Here is a 17,713-nt window from a genome sequence, read left to right on the forward strand (position 1 = left end):
TCTGGATTACTTTAACTGCTCAAAAACTAAGTGATTTAAAAACCTGCTAGAAACCATCTCAAACCTTGAAAATATTTGCTAAAGACTAAATGTATCTTCGTTCTATCCTCAAGTTGGAATGGCTATGCACAGTTGTCCATGTAGTAGGGTAGTATATGTCCCAGCCCTTATGGACCACCCTAAGTCTAGCTGGAAGCACATGTTGCCCACCAGTTCATTTGGAAATGGATATAGGCATAGACACAACAGAAATGGTGCTATGAGCATGAACCTTTTTCATCTTATATGAAATTAGATGGCCTTGTATAAATTAATTACAGAGCTCTAAAATTCTAGCAACTTTTTTGCTCAGTTAAATGTTCATGTTACTGTTAATGGAAATTTTATATGTATGTGTCTGTCGGAAAATTAAGAATAATAAAAGAAACAAAATTAAAGCTGCTCAACAAAGAAGGATTAGGAGAGGCCATTAAACACTGATTTAGAAAGTCAAGGAATAGGATTCTGAAATGTCCAACTCCTAAAATTGTGTCTGTATGACTTTCATTTTTAATATTCACACTATTAAATGAAATTTTTAGTGATTTAAGGTTTATATTTATGAATCAGCTATAGTGTTTTGAAGTTTAACATATTCTCATTGCAATGACTCATATATGGTATCTTTTTTGTTAATAATTCCTATAAATGTCACTCTGGAGGAAATAGTTTAAAATATAGCCTGCTTATATTTATGTTTTAAAAATATAAATCAAAGTCATTCTTGGATGTTCCCTTGAAGAATATTTAGGAATTTTATTGTATGTTATTTTAAAAATTTTTACTGGTGTTCTGCTAAAAAAATCATTATTCTTATTCTTTTAAGGTGAGATTAACAGAATTATCAGGAATGATTAATATTATTAGATAATTAAAACTATGTAATGAAATTAAGGCATCTTAGAATCAAAACACTGAATTCATTATTCCACATCTCCCTAGACATATTAAGCCCCTCTTTGGAAACAAAATACCCACCAGGTTTCCACCTAAAATTTCCAGTTTTAAAGAAAACAAATTGAGTTTATAAATCAGCTACAACAGGCCCCTCGCTAGCTGTCACTAATTGTTTCCAGTTTTGTCTTCTGGAGCAAGACATTCTCCATGTGATCTTTTTCAACTGTACATACTAATCTTGGTATATTATTTTACTTCATGGATAGCACAAAATAAATCCTAGGATCACACTGACACTTAAAAATCAGAGATCTTGTTTTTTCTTCTATTAAGGAACTGAGTAAATTAAAATTTTTATCACCTTATTTTCTCGAGCTTTTGAATACAATTTTCCATGAGAAGTCTATATGCAAGTTTGTGAGATCAGTTTTATTATGACTTGATAGTTGATGCCAAAAATCATATTTGGAACAATTTTTAAAGATATGGGTAAACTATCCTTGAATTTTTACTTTCACATGGAATTTTAAAACCATCTCCTAAGTTAGATTATCAATATGTGGTTGTGCCTCCATGGTTTTGGCAAATATAAACACTTAGGTAGATGCATTTTGGGGACAATTGTACTCTAGGAGTGACTCATTTGACAGCTGATGCCACACAAGTACTGAAATGAGCTGAGTTTGGCTCTCCCATCTCTACTTTAAGTGAGAGAGATGATGAAAAATGAGTGATCCTGCCAATTGTCACATGGCCAACATGTAAATTGAGACTTTTAGCCCCAAAGCAACTTAAAACTTTAGAAAAGGATAACCTGTATCTACTTTCATTGTATGATAAATAAGCAGAATTCTTTCAAAGAATAAGGAGGTTCAGTCTAAAGCATGTTCTACTGAATGTCATATTAAGAAAAAAATAGAACTGATAATTATGATACAGCAAAAAATCTGCCATTTCCATATCTCAACTCGAATGTTATGTTGTGTCACTTACTTAGGGGATGAATCCACGGGTAAAAGTATTTCTTGTTGGATACAAATGTGAAATTAAATGTATTTTTAATGTTTCTGATTGAGGAGGGCAGATCAAGATTGCAAAGAGTCTAATTTCTCACAAAGGTGAATATTATAGTGGTAGGGTAAGAAAAAGTGTTTCTATTGGACAGCTCCTCATCAAAAGGAAACTATATTCTATTCTTTAGGGGATGGATATTAACTGAATATTTAACAGCCATAATGTTAATAAAATTTTGTCTCACAGAAACACCAAATACAAAACAATGAGTAAAGATAGACATAAAAATATAAAAATATGAAAAAACCTAGTCATCATGTTTGCTTAATGCCCAGCCAAGTTGTCTTTCATGCATGATTAACAAAATCTTATTAATGTATAATGTCTTAAAATTTGTATATCCATGTATATCCCCTTGAAAATTCACTTTAATATGCAGTCAAGTAAACTGTGAAATAAATCTTCCCTTACTCCCATCCAATGTTGTTTTTTTTTTTTTTTTTCCTCCAAACAATGCTTTTTTCACTCTAGAAGTTTGATTTAGGTCATTTTATACAATTTCTCCATTCAACACACTTAACATTTTTTCTAATTTCTTGAACTATGTAAATATTCATATATATTTATAATAAGCATTTTAATATTTTCATTTACTAATCTATCATCTATGTCATTTCTGGATCTGTTTCTATTGATTGATTTTTTATTCAACTTTATTGAAATATATTCACATACCATACAATCATCCAAAGTTTACAATCAATTGTTCACAGTACCATCATATAATTATGCATTCATCACAACAAAAATTTTTGAATGTTTTCATTACTCCAAAAAATAAAAATAAAAATAAATGTAAATGTAAATATAAAAAGGAACATCCAAATATCCATCCTCCATTCCCCTTATTATTCATTTCATTTTTGTCCCCATTTTTCTACTCATCTGTCCATACACTGGCTAAATAAAGGGAATGTGAGCCACACCATTTTCACAATCACATGGTCACACCATGTAAGCTATATAATTATACAATTGTCTTCAAGAAGCAAGGCTACTGGGTTGCAGTTCAACAGTTTCAGGTATTTCCTTATAGATATTCCAGTACACTAAAAGCTAAAAAGGATATCTATATAATGCATAACAATAACTTCCACAACAACCTCTCAACTCCATTTGAAATCTCTCAGCCACCGAAGCTTTATATTGTTTTATTTCTATTCCCTTTTATCGTCAAGAATTCTTTCTCACTCCCATGATGCTGGGTCCAGGCTCATCCCCAGGGTCATGTTGCATGTTGAGGGAGATTTAGACCCCTGGGAGTCAGATCCACATAGTAGGGGAGGGCAATGAGTTTACCTGCAGAGTTGGCATATATAGAGAGGCCATATCTGAGCAACAGAAGAGGCTCTCTGGGGGTGACTCTTAAGAACAATTATAAGTAGGCTTAGTCTCTCCTTTGCAGTAAAAAGCTTCACAAGGACAAGCCCCAAGATTGAGGTTGTGATATTCTGAGTTGATATTCCCCAATGCTTGTGAGAATAGCAGGAATTCCCCAGATGGAGAAGTTTAATATTTCCATGTTTTTCTCAAATTCCTCAAGGAGGCTTGAAAGTACATTTTTATTCTTTCCCCAAATTACTCTGGGATGTATCAGGGCTTCACATAACCTGTACAAACCAAACAGATCTTACTCCCTATTCAAGTTTACATGTATTTATGGTGTTTGAATAAACTGACCATACAAGTCAAGTTATATAGCATCTACAGAAAATATAGATTTTCTGCCAAATAAACATCAATTCCTTTGGTCTCACATAGAAGTTAAAGCTTTAAAACACGGTAAATATTATCCTTTTCCCTTCAGTCTGGTTTACCTTAGTCCTAACCAAGTCCATTTTGTTCATATCTCTAATTTAAGTCTGATCCCTTTTTCAGCTTCTTTAATATTTGCTGTATGGGGTACTATTGACATTCGTAACTGCTGAACTCTGGTTCTGAGTCTCAGGTGTCACAGATACCCAAAGTTCCAGGGACTGACCAGGTTATACACAAACAACTCATCATCTCAGAATTTAGAGACAACCATTACACTCATGCTATAAGAATTGACTGCTATAAGAGCTTAAAATTTAGGAATGTTTACATTAAACCTTCCCATGAATAACCTATGCTCCGAGATTCAATTCTCAGAATTTGCACATTATAGTCAGTCTATATTAGTAAGGTGTTATAAGGTTTATCTTTTCAATTTTGGGTTATTTCACTCAACATACTTTTCTCAAAGTCCATTCAGCTAGTTGCATACCTCACAATTTCATTTCTTCTTGTCACTGCTGAATATTCCATTGAATGTATACACTGTAGCTCACCATTCCATTTATTGGTCATTGTACACTTAGGTCACCTCCATCTGTTGTGAATCATGAATACTGCCACCATAAACACCAGTGTGCAATGCCCATTCATATGCCTACTCTTAGTTCTTCCAAGTATGTACCCTATAATGAGGTTGCAGAACCATATGGCAACCCCATAGTTAGCTTCCTGTAGAACCATCATACTGCCCTCCAAATGGGCTGCACCACTCTACTTCCTTACGAACAGTGAATAAATACATCCCTCTTTCCACATTTTCTCCAGAGCTTATATCACTTTGTTTATTTTTAAACAGTTTTATTTATACACCATACAATCCATTCTAAGTAAACAATTGAATATTCCCAGTATAGTCACATGTTTATGCATTCATCTCCACAACCTATACAATGACATTTCATTTCTTCTGAAAAGAAAGAGGAAAAGGAGGAAAAAAATGAATAAAAGTATAAAAGATAGAAGAAAAATAAAAATAAAGTAAAATACAATGTAAAGGTCAGACAGCACCACCACCAAGAATCCCATATCATTCCCTTATAACCCCATCCTATACACATTTAGCTTTGGTGTATTGACTTTGTTACAATTAATGGAAGCATCTTACAATGGTACCATTAACTATAGACTGTAGTTTGCATTAATTTTATTTTTCCCTTGTACCATTCTGTTTTCAACACCTTGTAGTGTTGACATTCATTTGTTCTCCCTCTTTTAAAACCTTTCTTATATGTGTACATTTAATCAACATCATTGACCACTCCAGGTTTCACTAAGTTATAAAATCTCAATCTTTTGTCTTTTAGCTTTCCTTCTGTTGTCATATATGCCCCTAGCCTTCCTCTTCCAACTGTCTTCACAGTCATCTTTGTTCAGTGTACTTACAATATTGTGCTGCCATCACACAATATTATGATATCCATTTCTGTATCTATACAATCAATTCTGTTTATGCTTATATACTCCTTCAGCATCAAATGCCCAATTTCTAACCTCTTTCTGTCTCCTGTGTTCTCAACTTTCTCTCTCAAATTTTGCTCATCCATTTTATTTCATATTAATGAGTCCATAGAATACCCATCCTTTTATTCTGGGTAATGTCTACCATGTACCATTTTGACTTTTGGACTTTGTATTTTACTCTCTTTCTCTCTCTCTCTCTTTCCCTCCCTCCCTCCCTCTCTCTTTTTACTCTCACTGATAGTCTTCATTTCTACTCTCTTCTCCAAACCTCTCTCTCCTGTCTTTTCCTATCTTCCTGTGGTGTTCCCTTTATTATTTCTTGTAGAGCAGTTCTCTTGTTCACACCCTCTTCAGAGTCAATTTGTCTGAAAATATTTTAATCTCTCCCTCATTTTGAAGGACAGTTTTGCCTGATATGGAATTCTTGTTTGGCAGTTTTTCTCTTTCTGTGTCATTCCACTGCCTTCTTGCCTCCATGGTTTCTGTGGAAAAATCTGTACATGGTCTTATTGAGCTTTCCTTTTATGTGATGATCACTTTTCTCTTGTTGCTTTCATTATTTTTTCTGCCCCTTTCCCTTTCTCTTCTCCTTCTGTGACATCCATGACAGATATATTCATGTGCTTCATGTCGTCATTCAATTCCCCGAGGCCTTGCTTGTATTTTTCCAATCTTTTCCCTATCTGTTGTTTTGTGTGTATAATTTCAGATGTCCTGTCTTCTATTTCATTGATCTTTTCCTCTTCCTCTTCAGATCTGCTGTCGGATGTCTCCTTTGTGGTTTTCATTTCTTCTATTTTCCCATTCATTCCCATAAGTTCTGCCATTTGTTTTTTTCAAACTTATGAATTCTTCTTTATGGTCACTCAGTGTGGCCTTTATGTCATTCATCTCTTTTGCCACATTTTCCTTCAGCTTCTCAATTTGATTTAGATTTCTTTGGACATCTTTTTATTAGTTGTTTAAACTCCTGATTCTCACTGAAGTGTTAGTTTGTTCTTTTGACTGGTCCTTATCTTCATGCTTCCTAGCATGACTTGTGATGTTTTGCTGTTTAGGCATCTGATTTTCTTGATTAGTTTATTTTAGAGGTTGTTTTCACTGTTTTACCTAGGGTATTCTTGTTGGTTGACTTTGTTTTCTATCTGTTCTTTGGCATTCAGTTCAACTTATTCAAGACTTCTGTTTAATTTATCTGAATTTTTTAGCCCTCATTTTTCTGGTTCTTGTCTTGACTATATGGAATCTTTTTTTGCAGAGTCTCTGTAGATAAGATTGACCCCAGTCAGATTTTCCAGCCTAGATAGGCCCAGGTCTCAGAGAAGGTCACAATCTATATCAAATTTCCATGGAATGAGACCTAGCAGGATGTCAGACCCTCCTGTGAAGCCTCTAGACTCTGTGCTTTTCCTATCCTGTCTAGCAGGTTGCACTTACTAGTCCACAGCCCATGCCAGTGTAAAAAGATATGGTGCCTCTAATTCTTAGCAGCCCCTGACCCTGCCAGGGTGTGATTGACACATGCTGTTTCTGTTTTCCAGCCCCTGGGGTCTGAGTTCTCTGAAGGAGAACTGCCACTTTAGCTTGGTCCCACACCTTCCATTTTATTGGGGAAGATATACCCTTTAGGGAATTATCTCCCCTATTTGACTCATTGCTTTGTCTCTCAGACCTATATTAGCTCTGTTCTTGCCTGGGTCCAACTTCCAATTGAAAACATCTGTTGCTTTCTCTAATGAGCTACCTGGAATAGCTTTTAAAATGAAGAAAAGTTAAAAAAAAAAAAAAAAAAAAGAAAGAAAGAAAGAAAGAAGAGGAAAAATAATGGAAAAAAAAAATAAACCCTTTTCAGAGCCTTTCCCAGCCCCCAAGTTCTACCAGTGAAGAGCCAGTGTTGGTACCTGGCTCTGAGCACCCCTCTTCTTGGGGCACAGCACCTTTCCGGTACTCTGAGCTTGGGCAACTCCAAAAACCTCCATCTTTCTTCTTTTTTTTTTTACATTTCATTTTTTTCCCTCCTCTCCTCCAGGATTAAAGCAACATTGGTAGCTTGGTTGAGCTACTTGCCCCAGCTTCAATAAAGACTACTTAAAATTCACCCTTTAAGGAATTATCTCCTTCATCTGACTAGTTACTGTTAGATATACCTTAATTCTAGCCTTCTCTGGGGCAGTGCTGAAACCTGAGAGTTTCCACAGCTCTAGTGGGCTACTAAAATTATAAATAAATAAAGAAACACAGAGAAAATAGGAAAACAAGCAAATAAAAAAAAGATAAAGAAAAAGACCCTTTTTAGAATTGGACTCCAGCTTCTCAGGTTTGCCAATCAAGAGCCAGATTTGGTACCTGTTTCTATGTACCCTTTTTTCTTGTGGCCCAGCCCTTTTCCAGTATTCTGAGCTCCTCCAACTCCAAAAGTCTTTGTTTTATGTTGTTGTTGTTGTTACCCCTGCCTCCTCTCTGCCAGGGTGAAAACTACCAGTTCCTTTTGGGCTTGTACTTGATTAATCTATGCCTGGGGCTTTAATTCAGCAGTCCAAATTTGTTAATTAATTCTGCAATTTAGAGCCTGGTTGAGCCACCCTCCTTGCTCTCAGCAGAGACTGCTTCTTTTTTCCTTGAGTACTGAGCTCCAAGCAAGTCTGCCATACAAGTGGAGGAGAAGAGCCAGCCCCCTGGCTGGGGAAACTTACAGTCTTCTCTGTGATCTCAACCCTTCCACCCATTACAGACTTGTTTGCAATGTGGATCCAGCCACAGAAATCCCCCAAACAGTTGTTCCAGACAATTCCTATCTGTTTACCAGCTGTCCTATAGGATAACTAAATTCCATACATTACCAGGCAGCCATCTTCCCCTGCCCCCTCTATTGATTGATTTTTAATCTCTTCATGGGTTGCCTGCATGTCTGCACACTAGATAACATTTGACTGAATACCAGACACTGTGAATTTTGTCTTCTTGGGTCTTGAATATACTTGCATTCTTATAAACATTCTAGAGGTTTGTTGTGGGATACAATTAAGTTACCTAGAAACAGTTTGACCCTTTTGAGACTTGATTTTAAATGTTTTTTTTCAGTGGGATTGAACAGCTATAAATTTAGGATTAATTTTGCCCCACCACTGAGCCAATAACTTCTTAGTCCTCTGGTTTTAGACTGAGGCCTTTAGGCACACTAGACCCCCCTCAATATGTGATGTCATGAGGAATAATCTCCCTAATAAAGTCCAGATATGTTTGACAGCCAGAATCTTTTCTCAAAAGCCATTTTGTTTAAAAGTAGGCTTCTTGTTCTTTTTCTTTTGGAGGTTCATTTACCATTCAGTGTTCATTTCTCAGATCCAGTGATATAAATGAAAATCTCAGTTGTGAGCTTGTCTTCAATATATCCATGCGCACACCATTTTCCTGCACACTCCTCACTCCTTTTACATTTGAAGTGTTAAAACTCCATTTTCACATTTATTTTAGAAAAGCAAACCATTCTCCTCAGTGGCACTCTTTATGTGAGAAAACATGAGTAAAACGGTCATATTCACAAGTGTCCTCTAGCTCTCCTGGGGCTTGAAAGATCTTGAAAGTATCCCTCTGTACAGTTTTAAACAAGAAAGCTGTTGTGAAGTCCATATAAGCCAACTGCTTTTCTTCCTCACACTTTTGCTGTATAGTATAAAGGAAATTGAGAGTTTGATATCTGCTTTTCTTTGTGTAGGTGATGTTAAAGGACTGTTGGATGAGCTTTAGCTCCTATATCCAGTCAAATGTGCCAACGGGGAGAACCTAAAAAGCTAGAGGGACATGCAACCGCAATAAACTAAAATCACATAGGTAGGAAAAGTTTTTATTTTCTACCAATCTGTTTTATTCCCTCATTGTTCTAAAATATACATATAACATGGAGTCAGACATATCCTGTGACATATAGTTCCTTATCTAAAAGGGATATTTTAAAATATACTTTATATTATTCGTATATTTGGATCAAGACTGTTAGAAAACAGGAAATTGAATAGTTTGATTTGTTTTGTTATGGAATTGTGGCACCTTACTTTTTCATCTTATTTTGAAATTCCTTCCTATGTTTCACAATAAAAAAATATTTTATAAAGTGTACATATAAGATTAAATGATAATATGTGAAATAGTTTCTTGAAGAAATCTTATTCTATATATATTACATACCTTTTAAACATCAATTTAATTTTTAATAATATTTATTAATTGTTTTGTTTTGAGCTTGCCCTTCAATTCATCTTCAAGTTTGTTTCCTTCAGTATTTTTATGAGTGATGGAAGATTCTCTTCTAACTGATAAAACAAACCCAAAAAACTAAATTACAACTTCAGTAGCATCAGCTAAACTAACTATAAGAATTAGATGATCATTAAAAAAAAAATTTGTGTGAATTTCTGACCTCCCTATCCCAGACAAGATTACAAAATGGTAAATGAGGCTTTATGATATATTGGTCTCTCATGGTCTGTCTGAACATTTTCTATTGTGCACAGTTAAACAATGCTGCTTAATTTAATAAATTATGAATAATCATGCTGTAATGAATTCTAAAATGCTTGAAACCATTACCTGCCCTCAATTAACTAGTCCAGTGGGAGGGGAAGATAAGTTCACAAATATATACAGCTCAGGATTATGTGTTTGATACATTATGTCAGAAAATAAAAGAAAGCTATACAGATTCATAGAGAGGAAAAAATGTATTTACTCAAAAATGCAATGGAAGACTTCATGAAGCAGGTGGCATAAGATGAACACATCAACGTGGGTGTGAGATTTAGAGAAATGAGAGTGAGCAACCCAGGAAGAGAAGAGTCTGAAAAAGGCACTAACATGAGAGCTTTTGCTTAGATTATATCAACCATTTTCTATTGGCTGGAAACTTGAAAAATAGGGTTATTTACCAAACCCCTCCCCTGACTTAGGTTATGTTCATCTCCATCTTTAACATGATTTACCAGGCCCTGTAAGATTTCATTTTAGCTTGTTATCCCAGCCCATTCTGTCAGAGCTTCCAGCCACACAAAATTCCTCTACAGAAACATAACTAGTCTTCACCCTTTCTCTCAGACTCTCTCCACAGATGTATTGTCCTAATTTCATTTCCACAAATCTGCTAACTTTTACTGGCCACTCTGCCTGGAATGGTCTATATTCCTGTCTTGCCTTACCAGCCTATCTTTTCTTTTTATTCTTCACACTGTAGCTGCCATTTTCCTCAAAAATTCATCCCTGGCACCCCATCTTGTGTGTCTCCTATGTGATGCAGTCCATCAGGGATTTACACCATTGGGGAATATTTACTATACTGTGTTCTAATTCTCTGTTTTCCTTTCTATCAGGCTGCAAATACATGACAGCTGTAGCCGTTTCGCTCTTATTTCTCAATTATTTAGCACTGTGGTTGGTAGGTAGTGTACATGTGCACAATAGCTATACATGGGTCAGTGCATGGATGAGTGAATGTATACAGAAATAATTAGCATCTTAATGTGTTGATAATTATTAGAATGTAAATGCATACCATCCAACCTAGTGACACAGAGATAATAACATGGTTAGAGGTCCTGAGCAGACTGACTGGGGCGGCTGAAACACCTTCTTGATTAGACTCTAATGAATAGTGAGTGACACAGCCTCTTTTTGGAATTCACTCAAATGGAAGTAAATAAAGAGTTTAAAATTTGAGAATAAGAGATTAATAGCAATATGGTAAAAGGTAAAAAAAAATCCTATTCCATATTGTGTGCCAAATAAAGGCATATTAAAAGTCCAAGACATTGAAAAAAATCCATACAGCTGAGGAAAACTTCAATAAAAGAACATATTTTAAAAAAAATGCTTATATTTATTTGGGTGGCATGATAATGGCTGACATTGATTAAATTTTAAATTAAAATGTTACCTATGATTTCTTTGTTTACTATGACCATGTGTCTATTTAAGAGAAATAGAAAAACTATGTGGTCTATTTCAAAGCAGTTTGTGCTAAAAGATTGCTATAGCAAGAGAAAAATAAGATAAAAATTGAATGTCACATAGGAAAGCAGAGACAGTTTATGTAAAAAAGGAACCTTCTACACACAAATGGATAAGAATAGATTTTTTACATAACAAGAATTTTTTACATAATAGCTAGGGATGTGAAGACGCTAAGCTTACCATAGTCTTTCACTTTTTCATGGTCTCCTAGAAAAGAGAATAAGTTTAGGAGCAGATGCTATAGGTGTACTGAAGGTTATTTTTATAAGAAACTAACATCCTTTTCATGTCTGCTTACCAGCAAATGATTAAAGCCTTTTGATTTCAAACTGTTCTCAGATCCTAAAGGTGAATTTCTGAAATAAGTGAATGGAATAAAATTGGACTAGGATGCGTGTAATTGGCCCAGGGCTTTTCTACGCCTGAAAAATACATGAGGAAAGTTCAAAATTTCTACTTTGAGCAGAATAAGAACAAATCTGAGTGAATGGTATATACGCATTTAATGTGCACAAAGGCATGCCTTCAAACCTAAGGGAAGAGATTAACATAAGCTTCCATTGTTTGTGATTCACCGTGCAGGTGCTGGGTATACAAAAGGAATAAGTTACAGTTACTACCCTCAAGATAGTTGTCCAGTGAGGGAGGAATATGATATGCAGTTTATCCTGTTGAGGAACATAAACTAATAGGGTAAGATGGGATTTACTAACTTATGGTAGAGAGGAAAGTAGAGTTGCTAGATTTAGCAAATAAAAATATAGGATGTCCAGTTAAATTTGAATTTCATATAGACAATAAAAATATTTGGGTATACATATGTATATGATTGCATGGGACATACATACACTAAACAATTTTCATTGTTTACCTGAAATTCAAATTTAACTAGGCACCCTGTACTTTATCTGGCAACCCTAAAGCCAACAAAGATTTCCCAGGGATACAGATACTTATGCAGAAGTCTGAAAGACAACTAAGAATTAGAAGATGAGAGGAGATGGGTACATCCTAGAAAAATAGAGCAGCTTATGTAGAAATTCATGCAGGTGAGGCAAACAGGAAGTTTCTGGTGCTGCATAAAATTCTGTTTTTAAGCAAATATTATAAAATGTGTATATGATGACAGTTTATAAGGAGAGGTAAGAAAGAGCCAGATAATAAAAGATACGGTATATCATGATGCCTCCCAAAAGCAAGAGGGTCCCAATGAAGGAATTTAGGCAATGACAAAATCAGACTTCCCTTGCAGAACTGTCAGTAATTCTTTGAGGGAACACCTGGAGGCAGGACACTGTCAAGTCACAGTGTGTGTCGAGCTTGACTAAGCATTAAATCACTTGGAGAGTTTAAAAAAACACTGATGTCCTGGCTCCGTATCTGAAATTCTGATTTTTTTTTTTTTTTGATCATACATTCTTGGAGAAAATAATTTCATGTTAAAATAAGCATGCATATGTTGTAATAAAATGAAATGTGATTTGCTTAGCAGATTTTTAAAATGAGCAAAACCTTAATGTTTTTGAGAAATACTGAGATATTCAACTCAATTATTAGAAAAAAAAGCCCGGGAAAGAAATGAAAAAAGGTGAGGGAATAATTAATAAAAGTAGTAAAAATTAATAAAACAGAAAATAAAAACAAAAGTAATAAATATATCCAAATTTTGTTATTTGGGATTAGAAGTAAGCCGAATTGTTCAGTGATTATCATAAGATATTCATGAGTGTTATAAGAATACAAAAAGTTCTGGAGTTCATTAAACTGGGAGAATGTTGTATTACATAGATTAAACAGTTTCTTCCCAGAGACTTTACCTTTGCTTTTGTGCTTTGTGAACTTTCAGGAAAATACTTTATTTCTCCACACAACCTTTTTGTGGAATAACTTTGGGATTAGAATTTTTCTTGACACATTTTGTGAAAACATGAAATAGACAACATTCTAACAACTCACAAATAAAAATAAAAATCACAGATGCATAATATATATTTAAATGAAATATAGCCACAAATATAGGGGATAAAACTATGAGACAATCATATTAAAAATCATGATTAATATAAAAGCTTCAAACATATCATCAAGTTGCTAGAAAAAAATATACACTACTAGATTTGATTATAATAGGTGTAAAACCAAGAACTATGGAAAAAATACTCTAGGCACCAGAATTTGGTTATATGTAAATCTCTATATAAAAATATGTATTCCTTAAATGTAATATTGGCTATATGAGCATGCAACTTGTTTTCTTTCCTTAAGATATATTATGGACAACTTTCCAACTCTGTACCTATAAAATTATCTCATTTTTATAAAAGATATAAAAATTTATTTAACAAATTCCCCTCTCATTGTCTCTTAAGATATTTTCTTTGTGTGTATGTTTGATTATAAATAATCACAGGATTAGAAAGCTTGACAAAATTATATACAATTTCGCTTTAGTTTTCTATATTAATACAGAAAACATTATAAAATGTAGAATTATTCGAACAGCATTTAAATATTAAACTTCAATAATATATTTAAAATTTTTCTCCTCAACAGTTATGCTATTTGACATTACACCTTGCCTAAGTATAAGAAATCCCTTTGCCCACCTATTGTTCAGCACTGCATCTAATTTTGAATTTTGAATTTGGTGTTTGAGGAATGATAGTGCTTTTGTTTTTATTAGCCCTTGATGCATTATTAGGAGTTTAAAAATATTTTCATATCTTTAATTTATTTTTATCTTCTTTTATGAATGTTCTATTCATGTCCTTGAATATCCAGTTCCTCTATAAGGGCATATCAAATATTTTAATCATGTTTAATGCATGATGGAACTATACCAGACTTTTTGGTCTCTTTTATAGAAGAATTGGGAAAAGATCAGCAACAACAACAAACTAATGATATATCTGTGAGGAGTATGAATAATTACCTTTGAGGAAAACAAAAGTTCAGTGCCTCAATATTACTTTTAGCTAATACAGCTTGGCTTATTTAAAAATAAAGTGAGACAAAAAGATAAAGTTTTAAAATATAAACAAAAAACTCAATAGACTCTACCTACATAAAAAAGGGACTTTATTTGGTGTTCTTTGCCTTTCAAAATGTTTTGACTCCAAGAGTGAAACAGTGCCATAAGAAAAATTAGTCTCATTTTAATTATCAGCTTTTTCCTCACTCATGCAAATGTGTCTATACTTTGAGAACATATAACTTTTCCATTTAAACCAAACATATTCCAATTAAAATAACAATCTTGGGGTCCCAGTCATTACATATGTTTAGAAATGCTTTTAAAACACATTCCAAGAAAATAAGTATAATGTTCAATTAAAAAAAAAAAACAAACTTTGATGAAAGGATTTTATATACATATGCAAAGTTCTTTGTAGATATATACATTCATTTTATTGTAGAAAGTAGGCATGAGTTAACTTGACAATAACATTTATTAACTACATCATTATAAGGCTTAATGGTTTGATTGTATCCAAATTGGTAGCACAGAAGAAGTCAACAAATTGACTTCTTTTATAGAGCTTGGTAAAAAAATCAAAGAGACAAGGTCAATCTCTATGTAATTTATGGTGGAAAATGTCTAAATGGAGTAATAGTGATTAGGTTTATCAGTTTTCCAATAAACAGTATAAGGGGTCAGCCAAAGAAATAGTCACCTCCATAGTTTAACTCTTTCCTTGATGACATGACTGAACATGGTCCTCAACATTCACTAAAGATGGTCCTACAAAGAGTAATGTTTTAATATTTAATGCTGTGAAAAACATCTTTTCTCTGTAGAAACCAGAATGCCTTTTTTCCTGATAATTATACCAAAATATTTATAGTTAGCTTACTTAATATTCCTGGTTGTAAGAAAATTCATAAACAGATTTAATATTCAATTTCCTATCCTTCAAGAATATTTACTTCCTCTTTAAATGATGCTTATTTCCTATTGTTAGTTACTTTCACACATATAAGTAGGCATGCATGTATGTACAAATATGTGTATGTATTTAATTTGTATTTTATTTCAAATCCTTTCTAGAAAATGGTGGAATGTACAATTTAAAAGTTTGAATATATATCATAAAAATTAACTCGATATAAAAATAACCTTAAATCTTCAATTCTAACCTAGCATTAAGAAAATGTAAAGAAATGAATAAACAAATGGTATATGATAGAAGAATTTTTTGTTTTCCACTCAAAATACTGATTTTTTTTTACATTGAATAAAGGTATAGTGTTTTTTAAATCTAAATAAATGCATATTATATCAAATTTGTTTGTGCCTTCTATGTGCCATGTACTGGAGAGATAAAGAAGCCTAAGAAATGATTTCATAAAAAGAGAACAGAAAAAAATGTATAGTAGGTCAAAGGGTGGAGGTGAATGGAAGGAAAGAGGGAGGAAAGACACAAATGAGTGAAATAATGATGTCCTGAGGACTATGTACAGATTCAATGCTATACACATAGTATTGCATATAATCCTGTTTATATCTGCAATGTGAGCATTATTAAATCAGTTTTTACATTTGCACAAACCAAGAATGAGGGAAGACATTTGAATAAATTCCCACAAACAGCTTGTAAATGTTAGCAACAAAAGTTTATTGTTTTAAACAAATATTAAAAGAGGCCCTCAGAAAATGCTCTGAGAACACAGAGCAATGAATGTCTAAAGGACTAAAACACATGACAAATTTCAGCTAAAGTTGATGATGTTCTTTATAAATTTGAGACATATTCTATTGAAAGGGTATCAAAGAAAGAGAAGACAGTTTAGAAAGAAAATAAGATGATTTAGATAATGAATGTTTAATTATAAGTAACACTGAGGTTAAAATAACCAGACAAGCAATAATTTCACACATACTTACACACATACACAAACACACACACAATAGTACAAAAATAATTTAGCTGGTAAGACAACTGTTAAACTTAGATGATAGAGCATGGAATAAAACTTCAAAATGACCCCTCACTTTTGGAATTTGTGACCAATTAATCAGAACTTAATTTAACAATATATGGAAATCTCCTCATCCAAAATAGATGAAAATTCCAAAAGGCAATTAGTAACATGGTAATAAATTATGGGAAAATCCCTACCTAGGAAACAACCTAATCATCTTATTGATTGTTAACCCACAGGAACAGCAGATATGAAGTGTGACTGCATTACGCGGCACTGTATTGAGAGGGATGTGTACAAAGGACTCTACAGTCCTTAAATATGAAAAGGTTTACACAGAATTCCAAATGTGACACAAGCAAACAAATAATTGAAATTCCTGGCATAGTTGTTTGAAAATTGATGCAAAATTACTACATTGACTAAGCACTAATATGAAAATTCCCAGATACCTACTTTGATTAAGTTTGTTCCATTTTTGATTTGGGAAAAAGTAAAATAATAAAGCACAATGCTTGATACAGCCAAGAAAATTATCATGGTTTATTTTAATTTTATCCTTCAAGTTTTTTGGTATAATCCCCATTTTTCTACAATGAAAGAAAATTAATTTATTTTATCTTTATTATTTCTACTGTACAGAAATACAAATTCACTACTGAGAATTAGAATATACAGTGAGCAAAAAAGTTGTGAACACTGCTGTGGAATTTTTTCTACTTATGAGCATGTATTTTGCATATATTGTAATATTTCTAAAACTCAATAAAATAAGTCAAAATATATTTTATATATTCTTTTCTTTAACTTGTTATACTATGGAGTCTCACCTCAATGCAAATCATCATTTTTAATGCTGCATAAAATTCTGCATTATTTAAAATATTTACTTTTTGTTTATTTAGTTTTCCCAAGTTGTTTCACTGCCTGCTATAAGCATTTTGTGATACAGGTGAGTGTGCCTTTTTAAAAGAGTGTACTCTTTCCTTTGAATAAATTTCTAGTGGTCTGAAATCAAGATCAAAGGACCAAAGTTTCTTCTCAAAAATTCTACTGTAAATGGTATTTGAAGTCCATTTAGCCAAAACCAAAATATTTTTATTGGAAAAAAGAGTATGGGACCTCAATAGGTAATGCTCCGAATATTGCCAGAAATCAGTGAGAGGATTCTATAAAAGAAATAGTAGCTTGGTTAGGCTTCATAAAACTGAAACTTATTAGGTTAATAAAGGTTTCAAAGGGAGTCTAATCTAAGGCATTACTAAACTCATCATTTCTTAAACAACCAAAAAATAAAAGACCTAAAAAAGTAAAAGGCTTAACATATATGCCAACCTTTCAAGTACAAAAGTGGTTCAATTCAGTCAAACCACAATTCTGAAAGAATTTTGCTTTTGACATGGCTAAACTCTATGAGCACTGAAATATAATTAATAAAATTTGGGAGACCAGATGAAGCACAAAGAAATAAAACTACATGTTGAAATGCTATAAAGATTAT

Source organism: Choloepus didactylus, chromosome 6, assembly GCF_015220235.1.
Source record: "Choloepus didactylus isolate mChoDid1 chromosome 6, mChoDid1.pri, whole genome shotgun sequence".
NCBI classification, from domain to species: Eukaryota; Metazoa; Chordata; class Mammalia; order Pilosa; family Megalonychidae; genus Choloepus; species Choloepus didactylus.